The sequence below is a fragment of the Lepisma saccharinum genome, chromosome 6 (assembly GCF_977018435.1).
Source record: "Lepisma saccharinum chromosome 6, izLepSacc3.1, whole genome shotgun sequence".
Taxonomy (NCBI): Eukaryota; Metazoa; Arthropoda; class Insecta; order Zygentoma; family Lepismatidae; genus Lepisma; species Lepisma saccharinum.
In genome coordinates this window covers 14448655-14462663 of record NC_139234.1, presented here as the reverse complement: position 1 = coordinate 14462663, position 14009 = coordinate 14448655, and positions in this window count along the sequence as shown.

Sequence of the window (14009 nt, the reverse complement as noted above, 5' to 3'; positions counted from 1 at the left end):
AGACGACGGCGTGCTACCTATGGCTCGATGTCGTGCCGGTATGTCCTTCAGTTCGAACGGCGTCGAAGGAATGCTCGAAATGGGCGTGGGTACGGTGTAACTTTTAGCTGCAAGTGGTACGAGTTCGTTGATCAAATTTTTATTTTGTTCCGTGACGCCTTTAATTTCTTTACCTAGATCGCTGATGGCGTCGATCACAGGTTGATCTTGACGTTTCTTCTCTTCGTATAATCCGCGATTCTCGGATTTCCAACCTTTGAAGCGTTTCGCGAGGTAATCGCGAAGCTTGAGATTTTCGTCTTCGATTTTTCGTTTCGTCATAACGTTATTTATACACGTCGTTTCTCACAACGTTGCAACGTTTAGAAAGTCGTTGATTTTGTTTCTGTATTTTCCGTCGTTGGGTTTTCTCGTCATGTCGATCGTCGCGAATCCGAAATCGTCACTGTTCCAACAGTGGGAACAGCAGCGTTCCGAAAATTGATTGTAGTTCATGTCTCCGCCTACGTAGTCATCGTACGCGTGCTTGAGGTTGGTGTGATCTTGACGAAACAAACATATGAAATTAGCGTTGTCGCGTACTAACTGTTTTGGAATTTTGGAAAACGTTTGAGCTAGGAAGAAGCAATCTATTCCTTTGTGACGACCTTGCGTGAAAAAATTGCGAATTTCATTTTGATTTTCCAGAATAACATCGTCGAACACAACAACTGAATTTTTACGACAATCGTCGAGTGGCATTATTTCCGAAGCGAACGTTGCAATGTCCAGACCATCGTACAGTTTCATCAGTTGCTGGTATTTCGCTTGCTCCAAACTTTTCGAAAATACGTAGAGGTGCCTGTTCTTCCAATCTAACCAATTCGGTGCGAGGAGAAAATTGTCCACGAGCAGTGTCGTTTTCCCACACCCTGAAGGACCTACGATGAGACAGCGGATGCTGTCGGGAAGCAACTCGCCGTTCTTTTTTTTGTTTGACTTTCCGAATCCGGTAGACGCTTCACCACGTTCCACGTACTCACAAGATCACTTCGTTCGCGTCGATCCAACTCTTTTCTGGAAGCCCCAGCCATTTGACAAACAGTTTGTCTCCTCTCTTACGCAAAACTTTTTCGATGAGGTACGTGTTGGGATGTTTTGTTTTAGAGAGTTCCTCTTCGTAAAATCTTCCTTTCAAAATCTCGTCGCTACTATCTTTTATTATATACGTGTGTCGGTTTCCGGGTAGAACTCGAACCACCGTAAAAAGTTCCGTGCTCCAATTTTTTGTGAACCCCTTCTCGAAGGTGCGTTTGAATTTGCTGATTCTCACCTGGTCTCCAATTTTGAATTTTGATTTCTTGGTAGTCGTGTGAGTGTACTTTGGACAGTAAACTGTAGAAATTAAACGCTGCTCGTCAGATTTCGAAACGTCAGCTGGCTTCATGCCTATCGTTCTGTGTACCGTATCATTATAGGTGTCGACGAGTTCTGGCAGGATGTCGACCCATTTGTAATTTCCCCGAAGCGTGAATCGTTTCCACATGTGTGTTTTCAAGGTTCGATTAAATCTTTCCACGATGCTGGCTTTGATGTGACTGAAGGTCGAGTAATGTCGAATGTCGTGTTTCCGAATAAACTTTTGGAATACGGCGTTGTAAAATTCTTTACCCTTGTCCGTTTGCAAAAACCGAGGTCGTCTGTTGCTTTCGCGAAAAATTAATTTGAATGCTTCCGTGACGCATGTCCCCGTTTTGGCTTTCAACGGCAGAGCCCATGCAAATTTGGAAAACGTGTCTATGACGGTGAGGAGGTACTTGTTGCCCTTGTTCAATTTATGTACGTTTTTTAACTTGCCGCTACTCATCTCGACGAGGTCACTTTGCCAGAGGTCATCGATGCCCTTGGTTACCACAGCTAAACGTTTGTAGTTGCGGCGTGCAGGTTTATGCAATTCTTCGACGATGGCTTGCCTAGACATTTTTAGAGATTACGTTTGAAGAGAAGCACCAGCGTGATGGGATTCAAAGAAGGTGGCACTTCGCTCGTGTTTTGAATGATCAGCTTATCGCCAGCACTCACGTCAAAAACGGTGAGATCTTCGTCTTCGTGTATTTCATATATGTTGCGCGTTTCGTTCCAACGTGCCAGAGGAATGTTTCCTGCTTTCTGGACACCACGATTCGATATCAAGGTCATGGTGGGAACGCTAGCTTTTCTGCCGTGAGACCAGTACGAAAATTCATTTATCTGAATCGTGCCATCGAGGAGAAACTTGTAGTACGGATGATAAGGATGTAACATGTACAGTTTGTTACCTTCGACGAACGTGGAGATTCTCTGTTGATTGGGTACGCTGTTGATTTCGATGGCTTGCAGAGAATGCAGTTTAGCGAATTTAGTATCGACGCTAACGAGGTTGCTGTGAAGCTGTCCCAGTGTATTTTGTACGGGCAACAAATGTTCGATGATGGTATCCGCTACTGTAGAAAATGACGGTTTGATTTTCACTTCCACGTTCAACTGCTTGAAGTTTTCGTTGAGTTCTTGTAATTTGGCACCGAAAGAGGTCAGCGTCGATTCCTGCGTGGATTCCAGCACTCCAACTTGATCTCTGATGTTGACGACGATACTCTGAAGGTTCTCGACTTGATTCAATTTCGAACTTTTCTCGGTAAGATCGTTCACGATGCTTCGCATCTCGGTAAACTGCGTGTGAAGGTCGTCGACGCTCTGCGAAGTGGGCAGCGTCGACACCAGCGAAGCAAGTTCGTCTCGAATCTGTTCCACGTTCGCCGTTTCCGTTTCCAGTCGTTTCAGCATACGTGATATGCTCTTTTTCAAAGCGTGTAATTCTTTTGAGGTGGGGAGATTGGTCACCCTACTCTCGAGATCGCTCAATGAATTTTTGACGTCGCTCGAATCGGATAGTGCCGTCACCGCCGTTTTCAATTTTTCCAAATCTTCGCTCGAAGGTACGCTCGTCCGTAACGATTCCAAGTCACCCTGTATGTTGTCCAGTACGTGATGAAAATGAGCAAGATTCGTTTCGACGTTCAAATTTTCTAAATATTCGATCTTCTGCTGAACCGTGCTTAACGTGTCTTGTATGCTCGTCAACGCACTTGCTTCAGCGTGAATATTTTTAATTTCTTCGTTGATCAACTCCAGAGACGCCTGAAGCGTAGCGATGGTGGTTTGAATGTGTTCGAAATCTTGATAAGCCTCCAATTGAATTTTTATGTTCGCGACGCTTTTGCCGATAACCTGCAGTTCGTCCGAATATGGTAGGTTCGTCATGGTATCTTCCAAAGTCTGTAACTTGGATTTAATTTCTTCCAACGTGTCGGCAAATTCTTCTTGTAATTTGGAAACAACAACGTGCAAGCGTTCTACATCAATATCCTTCACGACGGTTTGAAGTTCAGAGAAATTCTTTTCGATTGCCGAAGTTCGTTCTTCGATTTCGAGTTTCAATTTTTCCAAATCTTCATTTTTCGATTGAAATTGTTGCAATTTGAGCAAATCATTTTGAAGCTTATCCACGCTCAACTGTATATTTTGAACGTTGTCGTAAGAAGGTACGTCGACATAATTTTTTATGAGCGTTTTCAGTTCGGAATCGATTTTCAGAATGGGGTCGAGACATTGCGTTTGGAGCGTAGCGATCTCCGACTCTAAACTTTTGTTTAAGGTCTCCTGCAAAGCGATCAAATCGCTCCTTAACTTTTTAATTCTGACGTCCAACATGAGAATCTCTTCTGCGTGGTCTACACGTTTGGTGTGGCCGAAAATATCGTTAGGCATTTTGGTTAACGGTTATTTATAATAGGATAGACGATTCGTAATTCTACGAAGAGAGGAATGAGTTTGTCGTAATCTCCTAGGAGTTCCACGTATAAACAATCTCCTGCGGAAACATCGTACGTAATGTTAGAAAGCATCTTGTCGTGCTTGATTCGAAAAATGTTCTTGCCGGTAGATATTTTGATTTCACCTACGTTTTCCGGATTCACGGTGATTTGAAGTTTTCCATCGATCGGAATTTTGTAAAAATGTAAATTGTTGTTGAAGACGTAAAACATCTTGCCCACATCGTCATCCAATTTCGTCCAAATGCTGTTAAGGTGAACAATCAGTAGACCATTGAGTGTAGTTAACATGGAAGGTAGAAATTCATGATTTGTCGTCGTGTGGTGTACAGTCTCCATGTTTGTTTGTTTTCGGAAACCAAAGAGATTCATAGGTATGCTGGTTATTTAAAATACGGTCAAAGTTTTTTGTAATGACAGTCTGTGTTTTTTTTTGTAATGACTAACAAAATGATTTTTTTTTTTTTTTTTTTGTTTTGTTTTATGAATCTTCTGTTGAAGATGGGCATATGTTGCAGGTATTGCTTTCTGCTAAGCGATAGTGCCCCCACGGCAGTGTGTGGATTCCACATTGGAGAACGCACCTCTTGTCGTCGTTGGGATCCAGGGCAATCTTCCTCACTTTGTTGGTGGTCAACACATGGTCGACGCTCTGGATGCGCTGTTCTGCTCTTAGAACCGACGACCTGGTCTTGAGGCAATCCACGAAGTCCTCGAATGTGAGATGCTCCCGAACCACCTGTCTGCCGACACCCTTGGCCTTCTTGGTAACGCTGCCCTCGGCTTTGATGGTATAGGCCTTGGCGCGAAGACCTGCAAACTCAAGAATCACGTCTCCGTCCTTCTCATCTTTGAGTTTGCCAGGCACCTTCTTGTTGCGGGCCAGGATACCGTATCGGTTGGGCTGGGGATAGCCCGAGGTGTCGAAGAGGTTAACCAAAGATGGAATTGTGTCTATATCCCCGTATGCGTCGACTGAGCGAACGTGGTACACCAAGCTGTCCGTGTCAGTGTAGAGAAGCGAGATGTTGTGACCGTAGTGTGGACGTAATATGTCGTTGTATGTCTCGAACATGTGGAGCTTGCTCAGATCCAGAACCGTGGCTCCGACGTAGATGGGTTTGGTGAGTTTCACCACACCTTGCTTCATGTGAATCAGAGCCAGCTGCTCGTTGTAGATTGTTCGAGACTTGAACAATGGACTCGCGACAAGCTGACGACATCGCTCTTTCCTCGTCACCAATTTTATGTCCACGCGATTCCGTACATTCTCCATGGTCTTGCCAAACACCGCATTATTCATGAGCTTGAAGAAATCCTTATCAAGCTCGGACGTGGCTGCGGTGCGGTGTTTGGTGTTGACTTCAATATATGGACGCAACCATGGAGAATGCTCGAACTTGAGGATGTGGTGAACTGCGTGGACTGTGACCCCTCGCTGCATCAACCACTGGAGATTCCGGTAGTGAAGGACGTAATTCTTCTTTGGTTCGAAATCCATGACGAGCTTCGTCTGGTTGGAATCAGGTGGACACTTGAACTCGGGTGCAGGGGGAAGATCGCAGAACGAATCCTGCAGCTTCTCGGAGAACTCAAGGTCCACCTCGGCGAAGAACCCATGTTCCGAATCATCGAAACCTTCAACGTCGAAGTTGGAAGGGTCAGCCCACTCGAAGCCTCTAAAGGGGAGTGGTTGCATCATGGAGTGCCCGTACAAGTTATTCACGTCCGTGTGCATGATGTAGCTCGACGGTTGGGTGGAGTCGTAGCCAGTAGCCATGTGATGGTTGTTGGCGCGCGCGTGCCGTTGCGACACCTGGACCATTCCACCCCGCACGGCACGTTCCACAAACAGCACCATGTCTACGTCCGAAAGAAGCTCCAGCTCGATTTTCGTCACCAAAAACATGGCTGACCACGCCAGTCCGGGGAGACTATAGAAGTAGGCGGGATCCAGGTGGTAGATGTTCATTGCGGTCGCCCGGAACGTCTGGAACACGTCGGCGAGGAGCGTCACATCAAGTCTGAGGTAGGCGTCGTGGTAGTCTCCGAGAGTTCGACAACCTAGCTCGCGCCACATGGACTGGGCGTGATGATATTCTTCGTCAGTGATGTTCGAGCCTCGTAGCTGACTATAGAACTTCGCCTGGGGAGGTAGCGACGTCTCCTCGAACTTGGCAGGGTCTGTGACGTATTCGTAGGGGTAGACCCCCTTACGCCTGAAGAGACCGGCGTCCAAGTTTGGAAAATTTGCGGAGGTAATAAGCATTTGTTCGTTGCTCAGCTTCCCTGCAAGAGCATCGAGGCTGGCCGGGAGGAACCTCAGGGAGTCGAGGAAGCGAAGCTCGATGCTCCTGCTTTTTGAGTTGGGGATCGGCACCCACTTGCTGACGCTAATATAACGCTCCTCGTTTTGTGCCAGGACATTGATTCTTGCATTGTCGTATCCAAGATGCTTGATCAGGTGGTGAAAATCGTACCCCGAGCCATTGTGAAAAAACACAGGGATGAAGCGCGGGTCCCGGGCCAAGCGGTTGCAGTCGTTGCACCAAGGACCAACATACCTACCGTTAAAGTGATCGTGGTGATGGACTTTACGGTTGTTGATGCTAAACTCACAGGTGCACACAGGACAGGTAGTAGCCTCCTCGTGTCTATGTTGATCGTCGGGGGACAGTGGGAGCATAGACATGGGAGCCAACAGTACCTTCCCCGTCTCGATGGCCTCGTCAACCATCCTCTCGAGAAAGTGTTTGGCTGCGTCGGGACCACGGTACACGTAGGGCTCGGGGGCGATGTGCTGGTCTCGTCGCACCACAACGTATGCGAAACTGGATGCCTCGTGGAGTTGGTAAGGGGTGGTGGAAGAAACTTCGGGATCGGGATCGCAAGTGGACAGGGGTTTGAGGAAGGCCTCGAAGTCTGCGATGATGATAGCAGGGTGTTTCACCGTGGCACCGTGCATGTGGAAACGCTCCACGGTGCCAGGTTCGGGCAAGTCTGCCACCCCCGGTTCGTTGGCATTGCAGTAGAGCTTGTGGTTAGCGAGCTTGTCGGCAGCGATGTTGGAACCTCGAACATGTTGGTAACCGCGTTGATCTCGTCCGTCGAACATTGACAAGCACCTGCGACACACCTCGACGTGGTGACTATCACTGCTCCGTTGGCTCGAAACAAGTCTAGAGAGGGAACGGATGAGGGTGTAGTGATGGTGAGTTTCATCCTTGATGAGCATAAGGTGAATTTCCTGCGCACCTTCGTCGTCTACGTCGCTCACCCGGATGGGGTACACCACATTTTCGTCGGTGAGGCCAAAAACGTTGATGGCCAACCGAGGGTTGCGTGTACGGGTCTCGAACTTGCGAATGTCCGGGACCTCCACTGGGTAGTCGATCCCAGCCATCGCATCTTCCAGCTCTGGCTCGTAGGGTAGGTAGTGGTTAACTCGTTTTGGTTGGTTTTTCCAGTGAACGGGGTGCAACGCTGCCAGCACCGACCAGAGAAAACACTTGGCGTCACTATTCTGAATGTTCAGAACAGCATTTTTTGCCACAATGTTACGTGGTAAGGGGACGTAGCTGGAGGCGGAGAGAGGCACAAACTTGCAAAGTTTGACGCACAGTTCGTGAGGCTCCCCGCACAGCGAACCCCCCGAACCCTTCGCTTGATGTTCCTCTTGTTTAGTCACCAGCTCCTCGGCAAACTTGTTGTAGATGACCTCGAGGTTGTCGACATCCGCCAGATGCAGCGTCTTCGCCTTGGTGTTGTGGCAGAAGCTGTAAATTTCATCAGACGGCTTCTTGTACTGGCAACGTAGCGATGCGTAGAATTTGGTGGAGTGCGTTGCAAGCGCATCGCCGAGGATGGAAATAATTTTGGCTTGCACGTTCTCCAAAAAGCTACGCACGTCGCAAGAGCCGTCCGAAGTGAGGACAAAGTCCTCTAACAAACGCTCGAAAGCAGACTGGCTCGCTTTCGCCACATGCTTGACACGTTTGGCGGATGGTGGCGAGTCGGCTTCGGCTTTCCTCTTGGTCGAGCTGGTCGACGGTTGTGGAACAGGTGCTCCGACGACGACTTTGCATGATGTTATATGCCTTTTCAAATTATTAATGGTAATATGTTTACCGCACCTGAGACATGGTTCTGTAGCGGTCACACGCTTACCAGGTACGCAGGTACGACAGTGCCTTTGGAAGTGATTAGTTGAAACTGGTGTTTCACACGTGGGACAAATTTGTGTCGATTGCATTTTGTTGAAAAAAATAATATTTGTGGGGTATGTTATTTTATATATATAAAGTAGAGTGTCACAAAATAAATGCTGTGCAATAAAAAAAAAAAACCTTGGAAGGCTAATTCGTTATAATGAAATATTTGTGGGGTATGTTATTTTATATATAAAGTAGAGTGCCACAAAATAAATGCTGTGCAATAAAAAAAAACCTTGGAAGGCTAATTCGCGATGGTGCTGGGTTTGGTGTGTGCTATTTATGTATATGCTACTTCTTGCTTCTTAATGAATCCTGTAAATAATTGGAAAAAAAAATAATTAAGCTTGTGTATAGAAAACACAAAAATATTATGTGTACATAATTCTACCAAACAAACTTTTTTTTTTCTAACCCTCGGCCCTCTTGGCGTATGAAGCATAAATCATAATTTCAGAAAACAGAGTTATTTTAAGGTCGCCATTTTTTAAAATTAAACCATAAGCTTTGTTTATGTTTATAGTATTCATCGGGCAATAGCAGATAAAGCAAGAATCGTTTTCCTCCAACCTATAGTTTATGAATTACAAATCATCTTAGAAATTACATCTTGAAATTTTAATCCAATATAACTCGAAAACAGCAGGCACTAGTCATCATTACTTTTTTTTGGTTGGACACCACGCACCCCTGGCGAGGTTATAGGGGCCAGGAATCCTAAAAAAAACACAACAATTATTTATTTGTTTGCCTCACAATACGAAAATAATAAGAGGCGCCAGCGCGCACGTGTGTATAGCACATCGTGTTTCCCCCGAGAGAGGTTTACAAAGGTCGCGATAGGTCTCTCCCTCTTTATCTTACGGCAATGTTGGTATCTCTATCTTTTTTTTTAGTTGCAGGTGGGTTGCCAACACACTCTAGTTAATAATGCTACATATTATACACACACACGCACACACATACTGTGTTGCCATCCATCCATCTCTCTCTTTTACGGCAGTATATATTTGTTGCCGGCTCTATTGCGCAGTGTGTGTATGTTGCACCAGTGTATAAATTGGCTAAACCCTTGCCAAGTAAAAAAAAAGCTGTAGGTAAATATTAGCAGCATTGTCGGTTGTTTAACTCTTCCCTCTCTTTTTTTTTGTAAAAAGCTATGGCAAAAGTACCAGTAGGTTGGCAAATTGCTTTATGCAATTAATTAAGGCAAGCCTCAAGCAGTGTTGCCAGCTCCTTGCTTTAGGTTAGGTTAGACCCAAAAAAACCTTGGTGATTTTTTCAAGTGAGGAGTTGGCAACACTGCTTGAGGCTCGCGCCTTACGAGAGAAATCCATTAAGGCGAGGTGAAAGGCTACGCCTTACGAGAGAAATCCATTAAGGCGAGGTGAAAGGCTGCGCCTTACGAGAGAAATCCATTAAGGCGAGGTGAAAGGCTACGCCTCGCCCGAGTTGGCAACACTGCTTGTGAGGTTAACATACATCGTGAAAGGCTTCAAAATATCAGTTGGTGATTTTTTTCGAGTGAGGAGTTGGCAACACTGCTTGAGGCTCGCGCCTTACGAGAGAAATCCATTAAGGCGAGGTGAAAGGCTACGCCTCGCCCGAGTTGGCAACACTGCTTGTGAGGTTAACATACATCGTGAAAGGCTTCAAAATATCAGTTGGTGATTTTTTTCGAGTGAGGAGTTGGCAACACTGCTTGAGGCTCGCGCCTTACGAGAGAAATCCATTAAGGCGAGGTGAAAGGCTACGCCTCGCCCGAGTTGGCAACACTGCTTGTGAGGTTAACATACACCGTGAAAGGCTTCAAAATATCAGTTGGTGATTTTTTTCGAGTGAGGAGTTGGCAACACTGCTTGAGGCTCGCGCCTTACGAGAGAAATCCATTAAGGCGAGGTGAAAGGCTACGCCTCGCCCGAGTTGGCAACACTGCTTGTGAGGTTAACATACATCGTGAAAGGCTTCAAAATATCAGTTGGTGATTTTTTTTCGAGTGAGGAGTTGGCAACACTGCTTGAGGCTCGCGCCTTACGAGAGAAATCCATTAAGGCGAGGTGAAAGGCTACGCCTCGCCCGAGTTGGCAACACTGCTTGTGAGGTTAACATACACCGTGAAAGGCTTCAAAATATCAGTTGGTGATTTTTTTCGAGTGAGGAGTTGGCAACACTGCGAGAAATTGAGGCTCGCGCCTTACGAGAGAAATCCATTAAGGCGAGGTGAAAGGCTACGCCTCGCCCGAGTTGGCAACACTGCTTGAGGCTCGCGCCTTACGAGAGAAATCCATTAAGGCGAGCTCCATTTTTCGAGTTGGCAACACTGCTTGAGGCTCGCGCCTTACGAGAGAAATCCATTAAGGCGAGGTGAAAGGCTACGCCTCGCCCGAGTTGGCAACACTGCTTGAGGCTCGCGCCTTACGAGAGAAATCCATTAAGGCGAGGTGAAAGGCTACGCCTCGCCCGAGTTGGCAACACTGCTTGAGGCTCGCGCCTTACGAGAGAAATCCATTAAGGCGAGGTGAAAGGCTACGCCTTACGAGAGAAATCCATTAAGGCGAGGTGAAAGGCTACGCCTTACGAGAGAAATCCATTAAGGCGAGGTGAAAGGCTACGCCTTACGAGAGAAATCCATTAAGGCGAGGTGTGATCGCCACTTGATGTCCGTGAACCGGGCTGATTATACTACTGACATGTATATTATTATTATTTTTTTCACGGAGGAAGAAAGTCCGTGCTTCCGACAACGCGATGATGTGCGTAATAATATCTTCAGTCTCCTGTTTAGACTTGCGCCAATCATCCGTGTATCGTCTTCTCCCCTGCCTCGCCTCGTGCAGTTCGTCCATTCTCTCGTTTAATTTTTTCCCTGCGGACGAAAGAAGAGTGTCGAGATCACCGCACCTCATTCCACTGATCTCCCGAAGATAATCCTTGTCAGCCATTTCACAAGGGATGCGAAATTCCGGCGTTGATCTCGCTATGATTAAAAGTTTATTAACATCTCCGTTTACTGCGTGTTTGAATATTTTACATAGCAGTTCGGGCGGTAAATCGGTTATACAAGACATGTTTTTTTTTTTACTGTATGTTATTTATTTATACACCCACCCAAATTTTTGTTTCGTGTTCATGGCGATGGTGGTGCCCAGTGCTGCAACTCTTTCACCCAGCGATGCGTCTCTGCTGACGAATCTTTCGAAAGCTGCATGCTCTAACTTTCTGTCTGCTTCGTGACGTGCATCCAGATCGGTGCGAGTGGTGTTGTAATCGATGTCGTGATCTTTGCATGCAGCATCCAACGGATTCACACCCTTGTCTCCTCTCTCCAATCTTTTCTCGAGTTTGGTACCCGGTCCGCAGTACTGGTAGCCAGGTAAATGCATCTCGAAAGGTAACTTGTTGATGATGTCGTTCACGAGCCCCTTTCCTTCGGCCACGTTCCAGAATCTCGGAGGCAGCGTGTTGATAATTTTGATGAGGTAACCTATGCCCTTGTCGTCGTTCACGATGAAGTTGGAAAGTTTCGTGCTGATCATGTCCACGATGCCAACCTTCTCGTTGTAGAAATTACGATTGCCTGCATTCTCTTCACCGGCTATCACCAACAATCGGTCCACGAGCTTCCTCACGTCGTCCACCCAAACGAATTCTTTGGGTAACGTGTTGTAGCGTTTGACGCCGCTTGCACTCTTCACCTCGTTCCAAATCGGGTTGATGAGATTTCTGTACTTCTCGCCACTGCTCGATTTCACCCTATTCTGCGAGGCATCGTTGTTCTGGTACATGGCATCCGTCATGATCAGAATTTCCCTGTAACTCTGGTAATCTTCGTCGGTGTAATCTTTCGGCTGCTTTTTGGCAACGAGTTCCCACAGTCCCACCGTACCCGGATACCTGGTCCAACTATTTTTATCGCCTAAATTAACTTTAATGTCGTTGCCTTCGAAGGTCACCTTCGATTTCCCAATCTTCCAAACCACACCGCCTTCGTTGGTTTCCATGCTCGGATACAATCCGAACACTTCATCCTTGTCGAACTTCCCCGTGCTCAGGCAGTCTCGTGCCAAAGGTCCCAACTCGATCTTATCCGAAGACGACGACGTGCTACCTATGGCTTGACGTCGTGGTACGTCCTTCAGTTCGAACAGCGTCGAAGGAATGCTCGAAATGGGCGTGGGTACAGCGTAACTTTTAGCTGCGAGTGGTACGAGTTCGTTGATCAAATTTTTATTTTGTTCCGTGACACTTTTAATTTCTTTACCTAGACCACTGATGGCATCGATCACAGGTTGATCTTGACGTTTCTTCTCTTCCTAGGATCCGCGATTCTCGGATTTCCAACCTTTGAAGCGTTTCACTAGGTATTCCCGCAACTTGAGATTGTCCTCTTCTTGAAATTGACGTTTTGACATTTTTCTATATACGTTGAAACGTTTCTGAAACGTCGAATTCTCAGCCTATACGTTCGGTTCTCGTAGTTTTCTTGCTGTCACCCGCTTGAGACTATCCACTTTTTCTAACACTCACTTTTTGTTGTAATGGTTATTTTATATATGCTTGTCAGACGTTTGAAAAAAAAAGAACGTTTTTTCAAATTTTATTTTTTAGATTCTCACGACCTTTGATTTTTTTTGGATTTTTTTCTTCTTGTTGCAAATCTGAAATTGTCCTCTTGTTAGCCTTTGAGACGTCTAGATAAACGTTTATTTTATTTCTATATTTTCCATGGTTTGCTTTTCGAGTCATGTCAATGGTCACGAATCCGAAATCACCACTGTTCCAACAGTGGGAGCAGAATTTAGAAAATATATTGTAATTCATGTCAGCCCCTACTTAATCATCGTGTGCGTGTTTTAAATTGGTGTGGTCCTGTCGAAACAAACATGAAATTAGTGTTGTCGCGTAGCAGTTGTTTCGGAACCTTGGAAAAAGTTTGTGCCAGGTAGAAACAATCCAATCCTTTGTGACGACCTCGAGTGAAAAAATTACGAATCTCGTTTTGATTTTCCAAGATCATGTCGTCGAACACCACAACGGAATTCTCGAGACAATCGTCCAGTGGAATGATTTCAGATGCGAAAGTTGCAATGCCCAGTCCCTCGTACAGTTTCATAAGTTGCTGGTATTTCGCTTGTTCGAGACTTTTCGAAAATACGTAGAGGTGTCTGTTTTCCCAGTCTAACCAATTGGGTGCGAGGATAAAATTATCAATGAGCAGTGTCGTCTTTCCGCACCCCGAAGGTCCTACGATCAGACATCGTATGCTATCGGGGAGCAATTCGCCGTTCCTTTTTTTCGTTTGACTCTCCGAATCAGGTAAACGTTTCACAACATTCCACGTACACATAGAATCACTTCGTTCGAATCGATCCAACTCGTTCCCGGAAGTCCCAGTCATTTCACCAAAAGTTTGTCACCTCTCTTACGCAAAACTTTTTCGATAAGGTACGTGTCGGGGTATTTAGTTTTAGAGAGTTCCTCCTCGTAGAAGCGCCCCAATAAAATTTCACCGCCACTGTCCTTTATTATATACGTGTGACGGTTCCCGGGTAAAACTCGAACCACGGTAAAAAGTTCCGTGCTCCAATTTCATGTGAAACCCCTGTCGAACGTTCGCTTCAATTTACTGACCCTCACCTGGTCTCCAATTTTGTATTTAGGTCTTTTTGTCGTGGGTGTACTTTGGACAGTAAATGCTAGAAATTAAACGTTGCTCGTCGGACTTGGTAACGTCAGCTGGCTTCATGCCTATCGTTCTGTGCACCGTGTGATTATAGTCGTTAACGAGTTCCGGAAGAATGGTGACCCACTTGTAGCTTCCCTGAAGCGTAAAGCGTGACCACATGCGCGATTTCAGAGTGCGATTAAATCTTTCCACGATGCTGGCCTTGACGTCACTGAAGGTCGAGCAATGTCGAACGTCGTGTTTCCGAATAAACTTTTGGAA